Source organism: Saimiri boliviensis, chromosome 1, assembly GCF_048565385.1.
Source record: "Saimiri boliviensis isolate mSaiBol1 chromosome 1, mSaiBol1.pri, whole genome shotgun sequence".
Taxonomy (NCBI): Eukaryota; Metazoa; Chordata; class Mammalia; order Primates; family Cebidae; genus Saimiri; species Saimiri boliviensis.
The window spans coordinates 226,388,751-226,416,349 of NC_133449.1; the positions used below are offsets into that span (position 1 = coordinate 226,388,751).

The window sequence follows — 27,599 nt, forward strand, 5'->3', positions numbered from 1 at the left end:
TTTACACTGTGATGGGAAAACCACCAACTCAAGCCTCAGCAATGGTGGATGCCACTCCCCTCACCAAGCTTGATCATCCCAGGTCAACTCAGACTAGTGTGCTAGCAGTGAGAATTTCCAGCTCCTCCCAAGACTGAACCAGAAAGAAGTCAAATCCCTGAAGAGACCAATAACAAGTTCTGAAATTGAAGCAACACTTAACAGCCTACCAACCAAAAAAAGTCCAGGACCAGACAGATTCATAGCCAAATTCTACCACAGGTACAAAGAGGGGCTGGTACCATTCCTTCTAAAACTATTCCAAATAATAAAAAATGAGGTAATCTTCCCTAACTCATTTTATGAGGTCAGCATCATCCTGATACCAGAACCTGGCAGAGACACAACAAAAAAAGACAATTTCAGGTTAATATCCCTGATGAACATTGATGTGAAAATCCTCAACAAACACTGGCAAACAGAATCCAGCAGCACATCAAAAAGCTTATCTACCACGATCAAGTTGGCTTCATCCCTGGGATGAAAGGCTGGTTCAACATATGCAAATCAATAAACGTAATGCATCACATCAACAGAACCAATGGCAAAAACCACGTAATTATCTCAATAGATGCAGAAAAGGCCTTCAACATGATTCAACAGCCCTTCCTGCTAAAAACTCTCAATAAACTAAGTGCTGATGGAGTGTATCTCAAAAATAATAAGAGCTATTTATGACAAACCCACAGCAAATATAATACGTAATGGGCAAAAGCTGGAAGCATTTCTTTTGAAAGCTGGCACAAGACAAAGATGCCCTCCCTTACCACTCCTATTCCACATAGTATTTCTGGCCAGGGAAATCAGGCAAGAGAAATAAATAAAGGGTATTCAATTAGGAAAAGAGGATGTCAAATTTTGTCTCTGTTTGCAGATGACATAGTTGTATATTTAGAAAACCCCGTTGTCTCAGCCTAAAATCGCCTTAAGCTGATAAGCAACTTCAACAAAGTCTCAGGATACAAAATCAATGTGCCAAAATCACAAGCATTGTTATACACCAATGACAGACAAACAGAGAGCGAAATCGTGAGTGAACTTCCATTCACAATTGCTACAAAGAGAATAAAATACCTAGGAATACAACTTACAAGGGATGTGAAGGCCCTCTTCAAGGAGAACTACAAACCACTGCTCAAGGAAATAAAAGAGGACACAAACAAATGGAAAAACATTCCATGCTCATGGATAGGAACAATCAGTATCTGAAAATGTTCCTACTGCCCAAAGTAATTTATAGATTTAATGCAATCTCCATCAAGCTACCATGGACTTTCTTCAGAGAAGTGGAAAAAACTACTTTACATTTCATAGGGAACCAAAAAAGAGCCTGCATAGACAAGACAATCCTAAGCAAAAAACAAAGCTGGAGGCATCACACTACCTCACTTCAAACTATACTACAAGGCTACTGTAACCAAAATAGCATCATACTGGTACCAAAACAGATATATAGACCAATGGAGCAGAACAGAGGCCTCAGAAATAATGCCGCACTCTACAACCATTTGCTCTTTGACAAACCTGACAAAAACAAGCAATGGGGAAAGGATTTCCTATTCAATAAATGGTGTTGGGGAAACCGGTTAACCCTATGCAGAAAGCTGAAGCTGGATCCCTTCCTTATACCTTATACAAAAATTAACTTCAGATGGTTTAAAGACTTAAACGTAAGATCTAAAACCATAAAAACCCTAGAAGAAAACCTAGGCAATACCATTCAGAACATAGGCACGGGCAAAGACTTCATGACTAAAACATAGAAAGTAATGGCAACGAAAGTCAAAATAGACAAATGGAATCTAATTAAACTAAAGAGCTTCTGCACAGCAAAAGAAATGATCATCAGAGTGCAAAGGCAACCTACAGAATGGGAGAATATTTTGCAGTCTATCCACTTGACAAAGGGCTAATATCCAGAATCTATAAAAAACTTAAAGAAATTTACAAGAAAAAAACAAGCAACCCCATCAAAAGTGGGAGAAGGATATAAACAGACACTTCTCAAAAGAAGACATATATTTATGCAGACAACAAACATATGAAAAAATGCTCATCATCATTGGTCATTAGAGAAATGCAAATCAAAACCACATTGAGATACCACCTCATACCAGTTAGAATGGCGACCATTAAAAAGTCAGGGAACAATAGATGCTGGAGAAGATGCAGAAAAATGGAATGCCTTTACAGTGTTGGTGGGAGTATAAATTAGTTCAACCATTGTGGAAGACAGTGTAGCAATTCCTCAAGGATCTAGAACCAGAAATACCATTTGACCCAGCAATCCCATTACTGGGTATACACCCAAAGGATTATAAATCATTCTACTATAAAGATAAATGTGCCAGGCGCGGTGGCTCAAGCCTGTAATCCCAGCACTTTGGGAGGCCGAGGCGGGTGGATCATGAGGTCGAGAGATCGAGACCATCCTGGTCAACATGGTGAAACCCCGTCTCTACCAAAAAGTGCAAAAAATTAGCTGGGCATGGTGGCACGTGCCTGTAATCCCAGCTACTCAGGAGGCTGAGGCAGGAGAATTGCCTGAGCCCAGGAGGCGGAGGTTGCGGTGAGCCGAGATCGCGCCATTGCACTCCAGCCTGGGTAACAAGGGCAAAACTCCATCTCAAAAAAAAAAAAGATAAATGCACAGATATGTTTATTGTGGCACTGTTCACAATAACAAAGACTTAGAACCAACCCAAATGCCCATCAATGATAGACTGGATAAAGAAAATGTGGCATATATACATTATGGAATACTATGCAGCCATGAAAAAGGATGAGTTCATGTCCTTTGCAGGTACATGGATGAAGCTGGAAACTATTATTCTCAGCAAACTAACACAAGAACAGAAAACAAAACACCACATGTTCTTACTCCTAAGTGGGAGTTGAACAATGAGAACACATGGACACAGGGAGGAAAACATCACACACCGGGGCCTGCTGCGGGTGGGGGGGGTAGGGGAGGGATAGCATTAGGAAAAATACCTAATGTAGATGATGGGTGGATGGGTGCAGCATATCATCATGGCACACATGTACCTATGTAACAAACCTGAACGTTCTGCACATGTACCCCAGAACTTAAAGTATAATTAAAAATTAAAAAAAATTTAAGAAAGAAACAAAAAATGCTTCTAATTTTTTAAATAAAATGTTCCTGATTTTTTCCTGATGTTTCTTCATGATTAGATTTAGTTTGTGTGTGTTCTGTTGGAAGACTACTTAGGTGAGGTCATGTCCTTCTAAGGATATTGCACCAGAGGCACCCAATGTCTGTCTACATCTCCTTGATAATTTTAATGATGATCACCTCTTCAATGTATTACCTGATTTCTCCACTATATAGGAAAGAGGCCTGAGTTTGAAAGCCAGGATTTGTCAAACTACAAAGCACTGCTGGCTACCTCCTGTTGACTCATTTACCTGCCCTTACCGGGAACCTTAGTGGAGGCATTATGTGCTAGGGCTCTAAGCGAAGAGAGTTTTCTTTCTCATGAGACCAAGGTCTGGGTAGGGAGGTTACAGTCAAAAGATTTCTATAGCTTCTGAATTGTTTTCAAATCCTAACAATTGGCCTCTCACTATTCAGTTAAATAACTCTTAAGGGAAAACAATTCCATCAGTTTTTAAAACCTCTTCCCTTTCTAACTCAAAGTGCTTTTACAGTCTCTCAACTTCTCCTCCTTAAAAGAAGTGTCTCCTTTGTTTGTTCAGACCTGGGGTGATTTGTTTCCATGCAGCAGGCAAATTGGTTTGTTCTAAGAATAAGTTTAAGGAGAAGGGAGCCCAGGGTGGGAGGCAATCAGAGGGGTTTATAGAATGATTGACTCCTCTTTCACATCATGAAGATCCCAGGGGCCTTAACAACTTGGTTCTAGTCCACACTGACAGTGCTGGAGGTCACGTCTCCAATATCTTTTACTTAATCTTTTCCTGGCGATTCTTCCTGTCCCAGGAGGTAGTTGGAAAAACAGCAAACTTTGGTCAGGCTTTGCAGGTGGGTCTCTTGGCTCATGTGAAATCTGGATGTAATAGATTTAGGTAAACAACTGATCTTAAAACCAGTCCAACTGATGTTGAGTCAAAATTTATCCCAGTCCTCAAAGACCTTTAGAGGGAGTGAAGCCAAACTCCTTACCTGTAATTACATCCTGTTGATTTGTCTGAAGTTACTCCCCTTTGTCACTTCAGGTCTACACAAAGCTCCCAAGAGACAATGATGGGCATTGTTGATTCATTGTTGATTTGCACAGTGCTAGTGGAAACGTGGGTGCAGAAAGGCAAACTTGTGGCCGGTGCATTTTATTGTGGGATACAAATCACACAGCCGAATCTGGCAACTATTATGAGGCTGAAATAAGCACATATAGTCACAGAACAAAGCAACCAAATTATGTGTTTAACATAATAATAATTACAAAAGCTCTGCAGGCATCGTGTTGAGCTCTCCGCTGCCATGAGTCCCAAGGGCTTCCTTCAACCACGGAGAAACTGAAAAATGAACAGTGACAGGAAGCTTGGGTGGAGTGAGAGCTCAGCCATTAGTTTTCTTTTGTGTGTGAGCAATTGCTTTAAAGTTCAAGTGCAATATTCAGCGTATCATTTGTTGCCACAAATGATCCCTTGGATAGTTTACTATGAGTGCCAGCTTCTCTGGGGTACCTTCTGGGTTTTACAAGTGGTTCCATCAAACAATGATTATTATTCTTCAAAATATTATCCAGAGTGGCTCGTTTCATGGCAGACATGTGGTTTGAGTTTTGTTGTAAATGCAGAACAAAGGGTCTGGGAGTGTTTCTTTTCGTTATCTGAGCTGCATGGCTCTAAGGAAACATCAGATAGTTCATTATTTAAATGAGAATATTTTCTTGCCTTTCATTTCATTTTCGGTTTTATTTCTGTATATCCATGACATTTTAGCAAGCAAGCTGCCTCCTCCAGAAGAGCCATCTGCTTTCCTTTTCAACTGTGAAACCATCTGAGAGAATGAATACCTTCTTTCTCGTAGAAATACATGTGGGGTGAGGGGAATGGTGTTGTTAATTATATATATGATTATGCATGAATATATACATAGATAGGTATATATTTATGTGTATTTGTGTGTGTGTGTGTGTGTGTGTGTGTGTAGTGTCTGTTTTTACTTTTTTCTCTCTTTTTTAAAAATACTAGAGCATAGATGTACAATCAAGGAACTTGGCCTCAATGAAACAACAAAGCAAAAATCTCCATCCCAACTTTCTCCCATGTCTCAAACCTTTCTCAGTGCAATAGGGTATGAGTTCCATGAGCATAGGGACTTCGGTCTGTACGTTCATTGGTATACTCCCGGCATACAGAAGAGTGTCTGGTACATAGTAGTTGCTAAAATAATAGTTGTTGGATGAAGTGGTGTGAATATCAGTATTCCTCCTCAGTAAATTCTGTGTATTAGGCATGTAACAGTCAGAAATTACTCTTCCTTACTGTGAACGTGCCTGTCATTACTCCCACTCAGGCGTGGTTATAATCTTTTGCCTGGTGCTAACGCACACTGTGCTAGGGTGATGGTTCAGGGCAGGGCACCTTCTATGACTTGTGTTACATTTTCTTACTAGATGACAAAGCACAGATGCCTTGAGGCCATTTCCTATGGGTTATAAGGCATTACTGCCAACTCTCTAGGATGACTTAAATTATCACTGGTAAGCATACACTTTGGATCCTGGCTTCAGGACTTTTTCTACATGAATATATTGATAGAAGAAATCGGATCCTATTATCTATTGAGATGACTGATAGTAAACCACTACTGTAACTCACAAAATCTGAAAAATACACTCCCGTGTATAAGTTAAAATGGCACAGCATAACTGGTCATGAAACAATAGCTATCAGACTAGCCTGATGTCTTATAACTGGAAATGGATTATTTGATCGCAGCGAAGATTTCAGAAAGAGGCGTGAAGCCAGGTCAGTCGGTTTTCGTGTTTCTATTGTGGAAAGATTCATATTCACATATTGAACCTTGTCTGGCTACTCATAGAGTAACTGAAAGCAACAGACATTTTCTTCTTGATAGAGATACATAGAATACAAAGGAAGAGACTGGAGATCATGCCTGATGTCAGTAAAGTTTGTAGCTCCTGGACATGAGAGCTAGAAACATGTGACAATCATTTTTAGGAACTGTTCTATCATAAATTTTCAATAATTCTCTATTTACTGCAGAATGGAATCCAGAATTATAAGCAAGTTTTGTAAAAATCTAAGCTAATTCTACCTACTCAGAATGAAGTCTCTTTGCCTTTCCACAGCCACCCTTTGCTGGAACTGAGACAGAGAACATTCAGCATTCACTGAACACCCACACCTTGATTTTCCTACCACATTGCTTTGATGGGCATGCCGTCATCTCTGGTGGTTGAAGTTCCAGGAAATGGGTTGATGATGCACTCCTCTTTGGACATATGAAATATGAGGCAACGATGGTGCAACCAAGGGGAACTGTGCATTGAAGAGTTGTAGAGAGAGCTCAATGCTCAAGAGAGAGGTCTAGCTGGACGCTGAGATTCAAGAAGATTTTACCTAATGATTGTATGTGAACGTTGGAGGTAAATGAGATCATCGAAGGTGATTATGTACAGCAAGAAGAGACAAGGACACTAATTTCATAGGCTAGGCAGAGGAATCAGTACCAGTGAAGGAGGCCATGAGACAATGATCAGAATAAGGAAGGAAACTGGCTTTATGAATAATTAAGCTAATATTTACTGGATGCCATTTATGTGGGAGAGCTCTGTTTAAACATTGTGCATAAGGCAAATCATCTAATACAACAAACTTATAAAATAAGTTCTATTATCTTCATTTTTAAGATAGGACGCCAAGGCACAGAAAGTTCAAGAAAGTTGACTAAGACTACCAGCTAGAAGATGGTAGGGTTGGAATTAAATTTTTCCGATTCCAGAATCTGTACCCTGGTCTCTTCTACAATAGCTTGGCAAAGGAAAAAGAGTTTCAATCCTGAGAAAGTGACCCACATTTGTGCAATGCCATATGGTCCAGAGAAGTCAATGAAGATAATAAATGCAAAGTATCCACTGGGTATGAGGATTAGGAGGATACTATTGATCTTAACACAAGTTGTTTCAGTGGATTTGAGGCAATAGAAGTTTGAAGCAAATAAGCTCCTAAGTATCACCTATATTACATCTATTTTAAAAAATTTATTTATCCAGGCTCTGGTTCCGGGACACATAAATAGGTTTTCAAAAAAAAATAGTCATTCTCTGAATGTTGCAAGAGTAAAATTGAGCATGAGATGGCAATTCTCCACATTAGCTTCCGTTCTCCATTTCACTTTAGCTGTGTAGAAATAGCCCGTGATGACAATTCAAAGCTGTATAGTTTGTGAGACAATCAGGGCGTGGTTAGCCATTTTTGTTTATGTATGTGGGAAGCCGTGAGGAGCTATGCCTTTAAAGATAAGGGAAGTGAGGCACAGAGAGGTTAACACTGTTGTCTGTGGAGGTGAGGGGTGGGGAGGGGTATCACTTCCAGGAGATTGGAAAGGCTTTTTACTCTTACTGAGACTAAAAATTCAATTCAACCTTTATTGCTAGACTTTTAGCCCCTTTTATAGATTCTGGTGGAAAATAGATGGCTTACAGCATGGGCAAGAAAGACCTTCAAGACCCTCTTCCCCTGGTTTCTCCTAAGCTCAGGAAACTAAGAAGTCTCTGTTTTCTGCAATTATCTCTACCTTAGTCCCACATAGTTAAGGACTGACATGGTTTGGTTGTGTCCCCACCTAAATCTCATCTTGAATTCCCATGTGTTGTGGGAGGGACCTGGTGGGATGTAACTGAATTATGGGGTTGGGTCTTCCCCATGCTGTTCTCATGTTAATGAATAGGTCTCCCGATCTGATGGTTTTAAAAATGGGAATTTCCCTGCACAAGCCCTCTTCTCTTGTCTGCCACCATGTGAGATGTGCCTTTCACCTTCCATCATGATTATGAAGCTTCCTCAGCCACGTGGTGCTGTAAGTCTATTAAGCTTCTTTCCTTTGTAAATTGTCCAGTCTCGGGTATGTCTTTATCAGCAGCATGAAAATGGACTAATACAAAGATCTTCTAGACCATGTTGTCAGCAACCATTGAAACTGACCTGAAATATCTATAAATGTTGTTCTCTTATATTCAAGCCAATTTGAATGGAAAGAGATTTCTTTATTTCAGATATCCTCACTAATTAATGCTCTACAATAGCATAAATTTCTTGTGGTACAAATTTTTTTTTATTTAAAAGTCACCAAGTGGCCAGGCATAGTGTCTCACCCCTGTAATCCCAGCACTTTGGGAGGCCGAGGTGGGTGGATTACCTGAGATGAGGAGTTCAAGACCATCCTGGCCAACGTAGGGAGCCATCATTTCTAAAAAAAAAAATAAATAAATAAAATGTAAGTCGCTGAACACTAACAGTTTATGTTTTTTTAAGTCATACAGCTCAAATGCCTTCTACTAATTTAAAATAGCATCTGGATTTTAAAAGAGCAAAATTCAATAGAAAACAGCTTGAAAACCTCCATTAGAAAAAAACTGTCCATTAAAAAACATAAGTCTAAAGTGCAATTCTCACCTGGTTCAAAAAAACATTTGAATTCACCGTATCATGTGTGGGATTTTAGGATGGAGTAGGCAGAGAAACAAAGGGAAAACAGCAACACGTGTAAGTGATCACCAGCAAAAAGCCTGTTTCCAACTAAAAAAACATGGCTTGTATGTAGGTCACAGAACAAATCAGACCAAACCGAAGTGCCAAGTCACAACTTAAAGACAAAGAATCCGTGAGGGACCTTCATAAGCAGATGGATTAGAAAGGCTAAGTTTCACTCATGAAGGCTTGAACCTAGGCTGTCTGAAATAGCAGTCAATGACATAATAATCATCATAAGGCTCTGAAAACTACAGTAGGGGATTAGGCCAAATGGAGAAGCAGAGGACTGAACAAGAGAAGGGACCTTCCACAGAATTAATGAAAACAACAATCTGGTAATGAGGGGGTTGCTTCTTTCTGCTGGAGTGAAATTCCTCTACAGGGGTTTTCCTCTGTGGCTGCGTATTCTAGCAGTAGTTAGGAGTACCTTCTGAAGAGACTAAAGTCAATTTACTATTGAATCTGCATTCGAAGATGGCAATAAGCAGATAAGAAAAAAGTGTTTTGTAATTGAATCACAGAAGACTGCATGGAAAGAAGTCTGGATCAGTGAATTAAACATTTTCATTGGTTATCTTCTTATAGTAGAGTGTTTCCCATTGAACACACCTTTATGGACTATCTTTTCCTAACAATGTAGCCAAGTTGTTCAAAATCAAGAATTCTTTTGTTAGCTTCCCTGGAATGCTTGTCCAATTTTTTTATTGCCTTTCAATTTTATCAGCTTGCCAGCACTTAAGTAACCCACAAGTAGCCCACCAATAACCCAGGACACAAATCTGTCCAAAAACTGATCTGCTCTTTCTTCTATCTAAACAATAAGAGTTCTGGTAAGGATCACATATTTAGTTACTGATATGTCCTTTGTTGTATGTCTTACAGGCTTTGTAACCTCTATTAGATCAAATTACATGTGGTATGGAAGAGGAGAAAGAGTGTGGAATGCTGCCGTAATCAGCCTTGGGTAACCAGAGAGGAAGGAACAGAAAAAAAAAAATCAACAAAAATAAATATGAAGCTCTTACTCCATGTGAGACACTGTCTTAGACAGGGTGGGCCATAGAAACAAGTTTAGGATCGAGTTCCTGTCATTAGGAATCTCTCAGTCTATGTGGAGCTGATAGAAATACAGCATTATCACTTGAAGCCTGAATTTTGAATAAGTACATTAACAAAAGGCCAAAGACTTATCACTAAGGACCCTGAATTAAGAAGTGGCATCCTTCCACTACTCTCAGCTGGAAAGGAACAAAATTTATGAGGGACACATGAGAATGTACCCAGATCTGGGAGAAAAAAAAAAAAAAAGCTAATATTTGATGAGTTCATACTAAGTGCCAGGCTCTACATGCCTTACATGTAGCAACTCATTTAATACTCATGATAACCTATAGTGATTGCTATTGCTATTTCTATTTCACAGATTTGGAAACTGAAGCAATGAGTCAAATAATGTGGCCAGTCATGCAACTAATAAACAGTAGATCTGGGATTATCTCAAGGGTATATTAGTGCACCTAATGGCACACCTAAAATGATCAAATGGGTCATTAACAGTTCCAGAGTGAAAAGTCCTGGGAATTGGTATTAGAACTCATTGTAAAGCCTGTGAATTTTCTCCAAATAAATGCATATGTAATACTCAAATACATAAAAGAAAGTTCTGTGTGCTTCCTGACAATAAGTAGACCAGATAATTTGCACAGAGACTCTTCAATGGATGAACAGCTTGAGTTCCAAAAAAATCTTTTCCTTTTTATTCAGTTTAGACAGGTACTTCCTATGCTGCCCAGGCTGATCTTGAACTCCTGGCCTCAAGCAATCCTTCCAACTCAGCCTCCTTAAGTGCTGGGATTACAGCTTTGAGCCACTGCCCCTGGCCTTCCCTTTCATTCTTATATACAAAGCACCATTATGTAAATGAGTACTTGGGCTTTTGTGCTGATGCATGGTTACTCTGTGTCTATGAAAGATGGTACACTGAAAAAATTTTCAGCATTAAATTTTTGACTTACAAGACTTCAGAATCCAGAAGCATTGTGTATACAGAGGAGATGGAAAAAGTTTGAGTTGAAGGAAGGTTCTCAATCAAAAGAAAGGGAAAGCTGTGTTTACATAAGTGAGAAGAACATTCCCATTTGCAAATGGAAACTTTGTTTAGGTGAGGAGCCACTAGTAGTACAATGAAATACAAACCCATGCCACAGAACCATTTGAATTCTATGTATCTAGCTAGGGGAGGTAGTCAGTGAAACCCATTAAACAGTGTTCAGAAGAAACCATCCAGCCCAGTGCAATGAAAATGTACTTTTCAAGACCCAATGATCTATCCATACATCATTTGAGATGCTGTGGGAGAAGAATGCCATTGTCCTCACTCGAGTAGACTGCGTTATTATTGGGGAAAGAAAACAAAAGCATGCAAAATGAGAGCATGAGATGCTGACCACGACCTGGGAGTAAAGACAAACACCTTCCTGACCTGAGTTTTCTGAGAAAGTGGAGCTGGAGTTTGCTAACACTCTGCAATAGCTCGAAGATGGACTTTTGGGACTTTGCCTGAGTGCCTGTGGAGAAAATCAAGCCCTGGGCTGGATAGTTTCTCCTGAGCACTGTTTAATGAGTTTCACTGACTACCTCCCCTAGCTAGACATATAGAACACAAGGGGTTCTGTGGCTTGGCTGATTAAATGCTTCATCAGGCAGACAGGCCCCTGGGAACTGTATGCAACATTTTATTGCCTTTCAAGACAGTTGTTTCTCATTGTATAGATGTGCCTGAGTGGATAAATAATCAAGAGTTCCAATGCCAAAGGCTAATTTGCCCTGGATTTGGAAATGCCTATATATATATTTTTTAAACCCATAAGCAGCATGAATTATACTGATAGTTTTGCATGCTTCTGGCTGACCACCAAAGGCCCCCACTTCCAGAAGGATAGGGAAGTTGTCGGATGAAGTTTTCTCACAGAATTTACCACTGACTATAAAGTGAAATTGCTACAATGAATAATCATCTTTCCTTGTGCAATCTTAATTGATTTGGCAACATGTATAATTATCATGATGGCAGAGGAACCCTGTGATGTTGCATGAAGGAAGAGTTTCTTTGGCTATCTGTAGAAAGCCTAAAAAAAACCTCGTCATCTTAAAGGCCCAACCACCACTGAACTCCTTTGAGCAGAGGTACATTTTCTTTTGCTTGGATTTACCAGGGCTTTCAAAATTCAGTGCTTTCATGCCTTGGAAATAGGTATTTTTGGAAAGTGAATGCTTGCAGGTTGAGGGGATTTGTAATCTTTCTTTCAAGTGCTATTCCTAAGATTCAAATACGTAAGTCTATCAATGGATTGCAAACCACCGTAATGCAACACTTATCCAATTTGCAAGGATGCTAGTTTAAAAAAAAACAAACAACCAGCTCTCTCAAGGGGGAAAAAAAAGCTTCACGGTGAGAGCCTACACAGGGATAAATTATAAAGATCTCCCACGAACATCAGAACTACATAAACTGAAGTGTAATTACCTCCTAAGTAGGAAAATACAGTCTTTGTTTTTTACCTTCTCACCATAAGACTATATTCTCCTAGAAGTTCATGAAAGGTCATTGGCAGAACCTAACATCTACTTTATTGAAACTACCAAAGCTAAATTATACATGTTTTTAGCAGCCTTCTGAATGCTATGCAAAGGCTTCTTTATAAATGCCAATCATCAGTGAAACCTCAAGTCAGTGTCAAATCTTTGCAAATAATAGTAACGAAGTTCTTCAGATGCCTATGACCAGAGACAGGTTTCATTATTTTCCCCTCTGACTTCTCATGACTGGAGGAAAGGTAGGAGAGAATGTGATGTTGCAAAAATCAGCCCTGAAACTGCTTTGCCTCTTCCAAAAACTGATGAGCTAGATTATTTCTGTAAGTACAGTCTTTCACAGGAGTATATGATACATGTAAAATCTATATTAACTTGTTTAGGCTCACATGGTATTATTTAGTAAGTCACAGCCGTCAGGGGCTCTTGGTATGCATTTTCTTTTATCTGAATAAATAGGCAATGGTAATATTGCTCAAGGTAGTGTGAGAGAGCTGAATATTCTTTAACAGTCAGTAAAGGTCAAAAGTGGAAAACAGGAATTTGCTTATATGATCCTTTCTGTGGCTAGCTCTCTTACTAGGATGCAATTCAATACTTTCTGGGAGCATGTGTGTCCTACAGAAGCATGTCTGTATGCATCCACTTTTGTACTCTCATTTGCTTCTCATGGCTTTTGTTTGGTAGCTGAGAGTGCTCCAGGATATTAGGGTTGTTATTTGACATATTCAATCTCCAGGGCTAGACCTCTAGGCGGAGCCATGTGGGGACCTTTTTGATGTGCTTCAGATTACAGTGCTTAGGCAACTTCCACTTCTCTTATAATGAGTCCGATGTGATCTGAGATACTGCCGGGTTGACTGGCCTAGTGGGTCTCCTCTCTAAGAAGGTAGCTTGTGTAAAGGGGGAATCAGGTTCGTCCTCTGTATAGGAAATGAAAGTATGTTTCAAAGCTTACACTGTGGGGGAAACAAAACACACTGGAGCCTGTCAGGGTTGAGGGGCAGGAGGAGGGAGATCATTAGGAAGAATAACTAATGGACGCTTCGCTTAATTCCTAGGTGTTGGGTTGATCTGTGCAGCAAACCACCATGGCACACATTCACTTATGTAACGAACCTGCACATCCTGCACATGTACCCCTGAACTTAAAATAAGAGCTGAAGAAAAAAAAGAGAAAACACAAACTATTAAGAAATATCTGTTCCTCACATTTTAGATAAATAGTGGAACTGGGTCAACTGGAACTGGTTTTGTTTGTTTTCCTCTGTAATGTAACAGTGATTGGATGAGTTAATGCAATTTTATTAAAATTTCTATTTTAATGCCAAGAAACCATTCATTCTCTGGAAGCACCTAGTTCAATAGTTCTCAAAAGCCAAAAAGGCAGAATGTGAAAAGACTTTTCAAAGAGTTTTCTGTCTTTGTTAAGGCAACACTGATAGTGACGATCATGATCATTGTCTCTCTCATTTGTATGGGATTTTACAGTCCACGAAACACTTTCATATACATTACCTCATTTTCTAATATAACGAAAGCCTTGCATAATATGAAATTAGCTGTTGCTTATGTCAAGGCATTTGTGGATTATTAGAAACTGTGGGCCAGATATTACGAACGGTATAAAAAGTGTGTCTTGGCAAAGCATAGAAAGGTCCAAACTTTTGTATAGACTGAATGGCAAGACGGTGAGAGGAAAATGTACCATAACATGCTTTACTGGAATAAAGGGTCCAAGGCAGGGTCAGGGCGAAGAGAGGCATGAAAACCTACTTTGGTTTTAGTACCTTATTCCAGAGACAGAAGGAATCCATTGGAAGTCGGTGCTACATAGGAATCTACATGAGATGGATATTGATCCCGAGTCCAAGATAAGTAGAAAGGAGTAAAGAAGCACCTCTGCTTATGAGCTTTCCACCTCTGAACTCTCATGAATTTATGAACAGAGCTGCTTATAAAATAAAAGCACCTCCACTCTGTTGTATCACCATCAATTTCATTTATGGATTATTTCATTGATTCATAGATTCAATTATTTATTAAGCATTGTTTTCACACGTAATTATTGTTCCAGGCACTCTGCTTTGTGTTGGAGACATATAGTGAAAAAGACAGACAAGGTGCCTGCCCTCATACAGCCTGTATGACATAGACAAACAAGGAAACACATAGCAAAATAAATATAGATTGTGATGTATCATAAGGGAAAACACAGGGCAATGAAACAGAGAGAAACTTTGAACTTCTATTTGAAACCATAGATCCCCAGAGTGGCTCTGTTAAAGATGCCTTAAAAATTGTGTTATGGAAAATATGGGCTTACTTCTTCAAAAGTATCATGGATAGCAAGATCAAATGTTCATGAAACATGGTTAGGGCTGGGTGCAGTGGCTCATGCCTATAATCCCAGCACTTTGGGAGGCCATGGTAGAAGGATTGAGTGAAGCCAGGATGTTGAGACCAGCCTGGACTACAAAGCAAGGCTCTAGTCTACAAAAAATTAAAAACAAAATTTGCTGAGTATGGTGGTATCCACCTGTAGTCCTGGCTACACAGGAGGCTGAGGCCAGAAGATCATGTGAGCACAGGAATTTGAGGCTGCTTTGAGCTGTGACTTCACCACTGTAATCCAGCCTAGGAGACAGAGCAGGACCCTATCTCAAAAAAAAAATTGAATAAGAAATAAACGGTTGGCCGGGCGCGGTGGCTCAAGCCTGTAATCCCAGCACTTTGGGAGGCCGAGGCGGGTGGATCACGAGGTCGAGAGATCGAGACCATCCTGGTCAACATGGTGAAACCCTGTCTCTACTAAAAATACAAAAAACTAGCTGGGTGTGGTGGCGCGTGCCTGTAATCCCAGCTATTCAGGAGGCTGAGGCAGGAGAATTGCCTGAACCCAGGAGGCGGAGGTTGCGGTGAGCCGAGATCGCGCCATTGCACTCCAGCCTGGGTAACAAGAGCGAAACTCCGTCTCAAAAAAAAAAAAAAAAAAAAAAAAAAAAAGAAATAAACGGTTGTGGTAAAACAATAAACATGGAAGTAAATGTATTTTGAGAGTACATTAAATACAATAGGCATCCCCTTACTGAAAAAACTAGGTAGAGCCATGTTAGAAAGTTGGTATGGCAGATAGTTCTTTTCTTTAAATAGCTTCTTTAATTTTTGAGGAAAAGAATTGCTGCTACAGATTACCTCATAAGGTTTTGTTATATAATTCTTGACCAATTAAAAAATACATTGAACAAGACTGTACTAGCTTGAAATATATTCTGATCTTTATTCTCCTTATTTATTTTATTAAGTCTTGGCAAAATGCTCTGTAATTGCCAGATGTTCTCACAAGTCATATGAATGTTCAGTGTAATTTTTTAAGGCTTTATCTTCATACAAGTGTTGTGTGCTAACCAAGTGCACTACTGGAGTTCCTAAGGCTTTATCTTTAATTCACTTATTATAAGACTGAATCTAGAGCAAATCTCCCTTTTCTGAACCAACAAATTAGCCCACCTACATGGTTCCTAGGAGGGTACATTTATGATTATTGACACACTTCTTGCTCAATCAAACTGGTCTGAATTTTGAATGTATAAAAACAGAGATACAAACAATTTGGAATGCAAATGGAAGAATGCAAATTAGGGAAGAGGTGGAAAGCATGATATTGGCAGAAGCATCTACTCTCCATGAGTAGATGCTAGACAAGGAAAAACAACAGAGTCAGGAAATATGTAATTTATACTTTGCAAGTCTCTTCTCTTGTGCTCACAGTGGACATTGCTAATCAAAAAGAGTATTCTTTTCTATTGAGCTTGGCTGGGGGTGGGGTGCTTAGGACCTTTTTAGCACATTACAGACAGCTTCTGTCACTTTATCAGAGATGTCATATGGGATCAAATCTATTTGCCATGGGAGTGTAAAGGGTATTGCTCACCTAAATATTTGCATTTTAACAGTTAATATGGTTTGGCTGTGTCCCCACCCAAATCTCATCTTGAATTGTAGTTCTCATCATTCCCATGTATTGTGGGAGGGACCCAGTGGGAGTAATTGAATCATGGGGTCAGGTCTTTCCCATGCAGTTCTTGTGACAAAATAAGTCTCACAAGATCCGACAGTTTTCTAAATGGAAGTTCCCCTATACAAGCTCTCTGGCCTGCTGCCATGTAAGATGTGACTTTGCTCTTTATTCGCCCTCAGCTATGATCATGAGGCCTCCCCAACCACATAGAATTGAGTCAATTAAACCTCTTTTCTTTCTAAATTACCTAGTTTGGGGTATGTCTTTATTAGCAGTGTGAAAACAGACTAATACAACAGTCTTCCAAGTCTTAACTTGAAATAGAGGAATTGGAGGCAACAATTTAGGAAAAATAAAAATAATTTTCTTCCTAAAAATACAGGGATCACCATTTGCTTCTCTTGCTCCCCAAATCTAGGTCACCACCTTGAACAGATCCTTCTTGCTGAGTCCCAAGGACACAGGAAATGGCTGGTGTGTTCCTCTCTGTGAAGAATTTGCTGGCATTTGAAAGAAATGGCTGGTAGAAGATTCACTGGACAGTGAAATTCTTTGTGCCTGGGACATATTCAGTCTGTTATTCTGCAGCACCAGGAAAGAAGGCCCAGTGTCATTTTGTTCTGGAGCTTCTTGACACTTTTTACTCTGTACTTTAATTTTGGCAGCCTTGGACTGATGGAGTTTATAGATATTAATTATCAACTTGTTATGTATTCACTGATATCCTTTCAATTCAATAAGTGTTTTAAATCTCTTGTGGTGTCTGTTGAATATGTTACCAGGAAACTGAAATAATATTTTCCGTCTTCCTCTTTGTTCTCCACAAAATATAAACAAGATAACTAGACATAGCTGATACTTATTTGCTCTCAGATATTCAAATATATTATTTTTAAGTGCTTCTGTATTTGAACTGAATACTTTTAAAAAAATAAAAATCTAAAGACCAATACAATTTTATCACATGCGATTTTAATTTTTGACCTTTAAGTCAAGAATTAATATCTATATTTGCTGCAAATGGATTTAATAATCTATATCTGATTCCATGTTAATGACATTAAACCCAACGTAGAAATATTACAATTATGGGTGTGATTTTTAGCTAGGCATTTCCAGGAGCATTTGGGACCAGGCTGAACACAGAATGTTAAAGGTGCAGCTCAGGTGTGGAAGGTAAGCCTATAATTTACTAAATCAAAGTTCAGTGAAATCAACTCAAGATATTTATAGATGTTTATTAGTGACCCTAATGGATCCACTTTACTTACCTGCAGGATAATTGGAGTATAGTAGTGTAAGTAGAGGTTTCAGTAGAAGGAAGCAGCCTATTGTTAAAGACCAGTTGTTCACTTTGCTGATGGTTAAACACTGCTCTAATATAAAGGAGAACAATATTTGCTTTGTTTTCCTTTTTTCTATTTAGGTTTAAATGAAACCTAAGTAGCTGCAGTATTGTGATAGAGGAGACACCTAAAGTCATCAGTTTTTAGGTAAAAGGCTAGTGAGGGCCACTCCTGAAATTTTGCCTTAGAGGAGTTACAAATTGCTATTATTCTTCTGATGTCACGTGTGTGTACTATACGTTTATTTTCTACAACTTTGAAGACTCTGAATTTTCCTTAATGCATGTGTTCAACTTCTTTCCAAGAAAATCATGCCATTAATTTAATTACTAAGATCTTTATTTGCATTTAACTTATTAAATATGTGTTAGCAATTGCTTAATAGAGTATTATTTATGGTTGCATAAGAAAAACACTGCTAATAAATATAACTAGGGAAGAGAGAAGCCTGCTGGGATTCATCAAATGCAGCATATAGTCAAGCTATTGTAAAAGTAGTCATTTATTATATGTGACTATATTTACATTTTCAATATTTGTGTTGTCCAGAAGGATTTTGTTGCAAAAGAATGGTAAAAGAAGCCCATAATCATTAATATAACCAGATAAGTTCCTTGCAGGAAGGCAGAAAAATGCTCCAGAAACATCGTATACTGAATTTCTAGGAATTGTGGATAGCTGTGGATAGCCGGGTTTCAGCCAATTTTTGACAGCATATAAATAATTTGATATATACCAACAAAACTTTGGAAAAGTTCAGATGAGCTTTTCCTTGGAGACATGACTGCACAAAGCTGGGCTGCTGATTATAGTTCATTCAGTGCAAAAAGATCCCCTCTTCCCAGCTTTACACTCCAGTACTTATTACATGGGCTCCCAGAATGGGGCTAAAAATGAGGCCTCTTTTTATACTGCAACATGCCTGTTAACGTCTGTTACAGAGAAAAAAGAAAACCGTTGATGCGAGTTTGTAACAGGGTTCAAACACTTTTCAGGCTCACCACTGTTTTTATTTTCTGATAGAATTTTGTTTGCATCTTGCCACACTTCTGCTCCTACCTCTCACTTCTGTTAGCCCCAGCGTGCTTTCTGCAGACACTCTACTCAAAAGATGCTGGAGCAAATCTGAAACGTGTTTATACAGTTAACACGCCGCCACTTCTGTGTCTATTCACGCAATATGAAGTAAACATGTCTCCCAATTATATTCAGACTCTAACAAAACGGCAAATCACTTAGAATAGCTACTTAATAACTTTGTTCTGCTCACATGTGTGAATTTCAGTGCAAATAAAGTTGATACCTGAGAAACATTTTGTGGGAGGAACATTTTGTGGGAGATAATCCTCAAGAAGGATTACTGAAGTGTTTCCCAAAGTTTATACATCAAGCCCACGGATGCTGAAGGCTGAGTGGGATGGAGTAGATAAAGGCTATAGTGATTGGATCAGCTAAGGAAATGGTGTCTGCATTTTCAAATGGTGAAAAAGCTGTGACAAGTCCTGCGCTTAATGAATCGACTTCATTTTGCTGATGTAACCATTCTTCAAAATATTTGATGAAAGAACCCTTTTTGTGCCTCACATAAAAACTACAAACGTGGTTGGGCATGGTGACTCACGCCTGTAACCCCAGCAGTTTGGGAGGCTGAGGCAGGAGAATCTCTTGAGTACAGGAGTTCCAGACCAGCCTGGACAACAGAGTGAGATCCCATCTCTATTAAAAATAATAATAGTTTTAAAAATTAACTAAAAAATATTCTGAAGAATTAGTATTCTGCCAAACACGCTTTCAGAAATGCTAATCTGAACAAACCCCTCATTTTGCAGATGATAAAACTGAGTTCCTGGAGACAAAACTGCATGCATAAGATCCCACAGCTAATTAGTAGCTTATTGGGCTTAAAAATCTAGGGGTCATGATGTTCTCAGTTTTGGTACAAGATTCCCTGCTTGTTCTACTTGTCTATAGCAGATAACGTGGCAACACTTACTTTTTTAAAAAGCTTTCAAAAAATGGAGGTGTAATTTACAAAAATTTGACCCTTCTTAGTGTACAGTTTTACTAGTTTTGAAACCACCATCACAATCAACAGTTAATTTTTTTCTTAAAAAGTTAAACGTTTTAAGAAATGTGTGCTAGAGTGCATGAAGATAACTTTAAAAGAAACATTTTTGAGTTCAAAATCTGTTTAAATGGAGAATCCTAGGCAATCCTGACTAAAGCAGCTTATTATATAGCATTCAGATATGACCATAGGCAGAAGAATTATACTGGGAAAAAGAAATTACAAGCCAAACAGCCAAAGGTTAAGCTGTACCATGAGAGGAACATATAGCCTAAGAAGTTGCCAGGCGTGGCAGTTTCTAACCGACTGCCTGTCCATACACATCTGAAGAGAAGAAAAGGAGCGCGCAAGAGATCACCTTGAGACTTCAGTCCTGGGGAAGAAGCTCCCAAAGAACTCCGAATCCAAGGAACGGCCATTTCTTACTTGAGATATGTCTGTTTCAACTCACTCCGTGATTTTTCCTTTAGATTTCCCTTTCTCCATTCTCCCCTTCTTCTTTCCAAGTTCCATTCCTAAACGGAATCAGAGGTCCCCTCTCCCCTTTTCCCTTCTACTTCTCTGTGATACATGTTATTCAGTGGCGAGCTAAAATCATCATGTTTTAGTTAACTACCAGTCATCAGAAGTCCTTTGGGATCACTCAGTTTTGAGAATGGAACTTCTAATTTCAGTTTCATATCATAAGTACATTTATGCTACTTGATTATAGTGTCCAAGTGAATTTTATCTTTAAAATACCATGCCCAGTTTTGTTTCTGAGGCAAAATGGTCTCTGATCAAAACCAGAAAAATCTCACTTTATTTCTTTTGTTCAGATTTTCTTTGCTCTTCTTGACCATTTCCAGTGGAGGAATTGGGTGAGAGCGCACCTCACGTGGGACTGGCTGTTCCTTTTCTTTCACCCCTGAGGGCTAACGCATCCTGTTAGCCCTAACTTGGGCCTGGCCTGTTTGTTTCACAAAACAACCATCTTTTACCATGCTGGGTAGAAACAAGAGATGGATACGTCTCAGGAAGCGTGAGCATGCCTGCTGTGTAGGTAGGTCTTGCCCAACTTTAACATGAAAAGGACCTGGTAAGAACGAAAACACAAAGCCTTTGAAAAGGACAACAATCACCATGTGGAGGCCAAATGAAAGTGGGTTGTGTATACAGACTCTCCATAGGGATTACGCTGAAGAGACAGGAGGCTGCTGGGCCTCTTCCGGCAGGTCAGATGGCTGAGCACAGAAAGTGCAGCTCTAGTGCGAACTGGCAGCTCATGTGCTGCTGAGCCCTGACTCCTGTCCTCACCCTCCCCCGCTCCAGCTGTGGGCCACATGGAAACCAAAGGCTAAGTGATGTCTGAGAATGCAGTCACCAACTCTCTGTCTGCAGGAAAACATGGCTCTAGAATGGCAAGTATAACAGAGCTGTTTAAATCAGTAGGATATCAGATTGTCCAAGAAGGCACTCCACTATAAGGAGCCCTTCCTACTTGTCAGATGCTGTTAGATGGTTTACCTCCTTTAATATTTATAACAAGCCTGTGGATAAAGACCAGAGGAAATTCTCCATTTTGTGATATTGAAAACTGATGTTCAACGAGGTTAAGAAAGTTTTTTAAGCTACAAATTGATTAAGTAGCAAAGATAGGACTTGAACCCTAGTCTGGTGGACTCTAAACATGTGCTCCCAACCTTTTCATGGTCTTGTAGGCCAATGTGATAAGGAAAAAAACAACTTTTGCTCACTATTTTTTTTCTTATATCATGTGACCTCAAAAGGAAGCAGATCTTTTGCCTACCTAAGACACAGAACAACTTGTTTTTATCTTTAAGATGGTCAATGCTTTAGTTTTACTATTTAACACAGACAGTTTTCATTGTTTCCACAGACAACTCTGATGGTATATTTTACTCGTTGGATAGTAAAGATTAATCAACACACAGGTAAGAGTAAACTTGCAAAGTTTCTGTAAAAAATTCATTCCTCACCCTTTTCCTGATGGTCTGGGAGGCGTGCTCTGAATCACCATGCTGTTTTCTTCTATTATTAATAAATTCCCTTATACTGACATAACTCTAATAAAAAGTTATGGAGAAAGTATCTAATGTTGCATTAAATATACCATGTCAGATGAGGAATTATCTGTTCGTCCAATGCCATGGAGGAAACCACCAGAGAATTGGGCATTTTTTCAGTTTAGTCAACCAAGCTTTCTGGGTTCTTAATCTCACAGGTGTTATGGCCCACTGACCTATTTGTTTTGCATATTTCATGTGGGAAGCAGAATTCTAATTTTTCTGCTGTCGCTCTTTTGTAAAGGAGATATTAGCACATCCCTGAGTAATAAGTAACATAAAACTCAAGCCAACCACAGGAATATCAGGTCTCTTGCTGCCTCACATGCTTGCCAGGCAGCTGAAAGAATGTCTAAAAAAGATACTTTGCAAGGTAATAAAAGACAGAATCTCCTTCAGATATATACTTTTGGTGAGAATTTACATATGCTATTGTTTATCATATCCTATCAGCTATGGTGAAATAGACATGACAGTCACATTTGGAATGAACATAAAGCTTTGTGTATGTGCCATACATATGGAAATAAAATGAGTTTCCAGGAAGTCCTAAGTGCTTTGACTCATTTTTATTTTTTTTTCTCTCTGAGAGAACACCCATACCACATGGAAAATAAAATCACAGTTAAAAGCATTCAAACAGACTTTCTGATAAGCAAAGTTCATAATATCCGTGTTTGTGGCAAGATCTGGAGCCCATAATGACATGCAGGCCTTGAAGCATATGGGGGCCCCAGCTAAACACCCAGATTTGTTAGTGGCTACTAGGATAGTTTTTGGTACTATTGCAATTAAAAAAAATAGGAAAAGTTAGAGCAATCTACTTATTTCCAGTAGATTTTATGTGAATAAAATGAGATCATTTATATAGAAGTGTTTTTAAAACTATGACATTTTATAAAAGAGTTTATTCTATTCAACATAGATGAATCTTGGAAAGATAACTTTAAGTGAAAAAGGCAAAAGAGAAATTTAAATAGTATCATATCGTTTTTATAAAGCTCAAAAATAAGAAAAACTTGTTTAGGCTACTTATAGATGTGATAAAATTATATTAAAATTGGAAAGGAGCAACATGCACAAAATTCAGTGTAGCTCTTACTTCTGGGGAAGACCAAAAGATGAGATAGAGAGAAAACACACAGGGTCATGTTCTAGTTTGGGGGTAGGTGGTGGGTTCACGGGTATTTATTATATTATTATGGTCTAAAAGTTAAGTTATCTATATTTTACACTTACTGAAATTGTATTAAAATAAAATGAGAGCATTTATTCCAGATGGTCCTATCTAATAGGAAGAAAACTCACATCCCAGTTTTGTCTAGGAATTACTAATGATATTTTTAGCTTCAACTGTTCTTCAGATTGCTTTCTTTTCACTTTCCCTTCTTTTTCTCTTTTTCACTTGCTCTTACATCCACAAACTTGTGCTGAATACATAGACGCTCCCAAAGCAGTGTAGCATTGAGGCAAAAACTAGCAGAGCAGTAGTGGAGTCTTTGGAACCAGACTCTGCCACTTGATATATCGGCCTTGAGCAAGGCCACACAGTAGCTTATTGCTTCAGTTTCCTAATTCTTACAATGAAGAAAAAAATCAAACATTTCACAGGGCTGTCATGGCTATTCAATGAGTTAATGTTTGTCAAGTTCTACATACTATGTTGTTAAATTAGATAAACACTATGCTGGCAGTGGAGGTGTCTGAAGCTCACTCTCAAAGTTCTTCAGAAACTAAAAATTGGCCACTAAATACCATAACATTGCTTGAACAAACAAATGTTATTTTGCAAACACATTTTGAGAAAGAGTAAATGACGTGGGCTTGTTATCATCACTGGATTAGACTCACGAAAATGGAAGTATGCTGTTCTTCCATTTAGCCCCTACAACAATCCTGTGGATTCACTATTCCCCAGAGATACAACTTGAAGACCACACAGATGGAAATGGTGGCCCCATGAGATAACACTGTCAGGCTGCTCCTTAATTACCTTGATGAACTGTTGACAAAATATTAGACCAATGAAAGTTCATAGACAGAGACAAAGAGGAGCTGACACATGCAGTGATTTTCTTGTTATTCTAAGAACTGTTAGAAACTGTGACCCCTAGGACTAGATTGTAGACTCTGTAGACCCAAGAAAAACTCAGGAATACATCTAGGGTTTCAGTCAAATTAATTCCAACCAGGGGATGAGAATTACATTTGCAGGAATTAATTATTCACACATTTTTCAGAGTCTCTGGGGGGAAAATATGCATTCTCTGTTCAATTTGGTGGTAAAAATACTTTTGTGTGTGTGTGTGTTTGCTTTTTTGAGAAAACCATGCAAATATTTACTGAACCATTAACTCTCAGGATTTAATGAAAAATGTGATTTTTTGGATTAATTTGAGATATTGCAATTTAGTATGAGAGATGGTTTATGTTGTTTTATTTTCTTAAAGATATCCAAGTTATGATAAAGTTGTTAAAGCCATCTAGCTAAAAATTATGTCAACTGCAGTAACCAGAACTTACAAGAACAAATGCGCAAACATGTGGTTTGGGGTAGGAACCAGATGAAAATGTTATTGTGAATACAAAAGAAAGAAAATTAAGAAAGGGATGAAAAGAGAACCAGAAAGAAAATGGAAGGCAAATACACAGATAAATATGCTGATCTTAGCCAAAAGACTGAGAAGCAATATAGATGGTAGAGAGATAGATAAAAATATATTAAAGAGTTGATTCCATTCCAATACCTCTTTAGAAAGGAAGGCTGCTGGCCGGGCGCGGTGGCTCAAGCCTGTAATCCTAGCACTTTGGGAGGCCGAGGTGGGTGGATCACGAGGTCAAGAGATCGAGACCATTCTGGTCAACATGGTGAAATCCCGTCTCTACTAAAAATACAAAAAATTAGCTGGGCATGGTGGCGCGTGCCTGTAATCCCAGCTACTCAGGAGGCTGAGGCAGGAGAATTGCCTGAACCCAGGAGGCGGAGGTTGCGGTGAGCCGAGATTGCGCCATTGCACTCCAGCCTGGGTAACAAGAGCGAAACTCCCTCTCAAAAAAAAAAAAAAAAAAAAAAAAAAGGAAAGAAAGAAAGAAAGGCTGCTGAAGCAGAGGAGGGTGAGAAAAGATTGTCTCTTCTTTGGCTTAAGCACAGCTCTAGTCTTTCATTTACTTATCTTTCTTTTCCAGTGCTTTTCAGTTTAGGAAAAACTTAGGAAAACAAAGGAGGCTAGAATGTGACATTTCTTCGCAAACCTGAAGGGGATTTATCTGTTTTGTTTCTGTTCTGTATCACTGTTTGAAAAGGAGGGCACTAGGCTAATGTCCCCTGAATATCACACACGCATAGTTACATAGGGTCTTGCTTCTGAAGACCATGTACATCATCCAACACCATAAAAGCAATGTTGTCTTCAAATAGGCCAGTGGGTAGTTGTGGCGTTTCATCACTCACCTGAATAAAGAAGTAGAGCTTTCTTGTTTAAGCAGCCTGAAATTTCTAAAAATGTTTGACTGAGCTTTCTTTCACTTCTACCAAGCATATTTGGAGTCTTACTATTGCTTCCTTAGCAAGATACAGAGAATAACCCTCACAGAGGCTGAGCATTTGCAGTGTCCTCAGCGGCTGGCCTTCTGTCTCCATTTATCACTGTGTGTTATTGCTGTACCCCAAAGATACTGCTGACAGGCTTTGATTGCAACAGAAGGCATCTTTGTGGAGTCATGAATATGGGGGCAGTCATACAGCACATTTCACACATTGCACTCTGTGAGAATGAACATGTGAGGTGCCAACTGCTGACGTTAAAATATGGCTACAGTATGAAAAGAAACTTGCTCAGAATGTAAGAGATGTCATAGGTCACCCTGTATAGGACAACACTAATAACAAAAATGAAAGACAGAAAATAAGTTTAAGAAGGAGGAAGGGAAAATAAAATCCCCGAGTATTTGAAATACCGTTTTCATTTAGGAAAGAAACTATTTGCAATCAACAAAGAAAAGACTGTTCTGCAGCTCCTTATTTGACTTCGTATTTGGGTACAGTCATCACTAAAGTGTCTGTTATTCTAAAGCCTAGTTTTGAATGTAATGTAAAAAAAGAAGCAAATGTTTCATTTGAAACATTTTACAATTGAGCATTTATATGTATTTAATCATGCAGTTACCCTACAAAGCCAAGCCAAGACTAAAAAAAGTTTTATATTACAAGTAGAAACAATGATTTTCAAAAGTCAGGGGAAGAAATAAACAGCTAGTCTCCATCGTGTGCACGACAAATAGAATCTAGTATAATGACACAGTTTTTTTCTTCCTTCTAACAGGAGTTAAAGCTAAACGTTCGCTAAGAGGACGGTTGGGTGTCACAATGCCCATTTGACCACACAGAGATTCAGACTCTCAATTTCCTCAAATGATTATGTTTGCCTTGGCTGAAATTATTTCATTATTTTTAGACACTTTTGAGACAGCTGCAACATTCCATTATTGCATTATTGACACAGAACGCAGCACCATTTTTATTTTAGAATGATAAAATATTATTTTAAACATGGTGATAACTATGGCAAATAGTTTAGCAAAACACAAAGTAGCCATCATCCACTTAGTGGATCTTAATACTTTGCTGTATTTGCTTCAGTTTTGTTTTTCTTTTAGAAAGGAAGTATTTGAAACAGAAGTACTGCCTACACATTTATCCCCTGGAGATTTTTGAGATCCCGTACCGTTCTGCCTTCTTTCTCAGAGAAAATCACCGTCCTGAATTTGGTGTTTATTATAGTTGCATATATTTTAAATATTTATTGTATAATTACACATTCATAAGTGCTCTAGAGTATAAGTTTGCTTGTTTTAAAGGTTTATATAAACTTATATGTAAATGATATTACAACAATTATCCTGCAACTTGCATTCTTTCTACTCAAAATTATGGCTTTGGTATTCAGTCATGACGATGCATGCAGCTCTTATTCATTTCTTTTAACATTTGCAGAATATCTTTTGTTTGTATAGGTGCATTTATCCTCTTTTCTGCTAATAGACATTTAGATTATTTTCTCTTTTTTTTTGGCAAGGAAAAACAGTCATTTTGTATGTGTATTCTCAGGTACAGGTGAAAACGTTTCTCTGAGGTGTATACCTAGATACATACTGGAACTGCTCATTATGGAGTATACCTGTCTTCAGAACCACCAGATATTGCCAGATTGTTCCATATCGTGGGTATACTCCCAGTGCTGTACAGTCTTGCAAAACTAGGTCTTCTCAGACTCTAATCTGAATTTTTTTTTGAGTTTTCTCTTTAAAAAAAAAAAGTTTCATTATGTAAAATTTTAAGCGTAGTGAAGTATGATGTAATGAACCTTGATGTACCACCTCTTCTACAATTTCAGTAACTACCAACTTAAAGTCAGTCTTGATTTAGGCACACAGCCAGTCTCTATATACCTACTCCGTTATCACTTTTTGATATTTTAAAGCAAATCACTAACAGCACATTATTGCCTCTGAAGCTAACTCATTTGATGTCTCTAAGATATGAGAATTATTACAAAAAATTGTAGTCATTATCATACCTAAAAAATTTTAATATTTTCACATCATTAAATACCCAGTGAGTGTTCAAATTTTCCCAATTGTACTATATATCTTTATAGTTTGTTTATCTGTGTAAGGATCCAAATTTTGATATCTTGTCTCTTTTAATCTCTATGCCCCCCTTTTTCTATTTATTTATTACTTTTACAATTCATTAT

The 27,599-nt window shown here is 38.5% G+C and overlaps 1 long non-coding RNA gene across 2 annotated transcripts in view; it reads left to right on the forward strand.

Annotated features, from left to right (window-relative positions):
• LOC141580875 (uncharacterized) overlaps window positions 1-19,078 on the forward strand; it is a 48,967-nt gene extending 29,889 nt beyond the window's left edge. The window contains exon 3 of one of the 2 annotated variants that reach the window (XR_012513307.1): window positions 16,782-19,078. This is a non-coding gene — a long non-coding RNA (uncharacterized LOC141580875). Of the gene's footprint in view, window positions 1-6,344; window positions 14,556-16,781 lie in introns of those variants that run through there. The other variant, XR_012513313.1, reaches the window with a different exon arrangement.
• The last annotated feature ends 8,521 nt before the right edge of the window (window positions 19,079-27,599 follow it).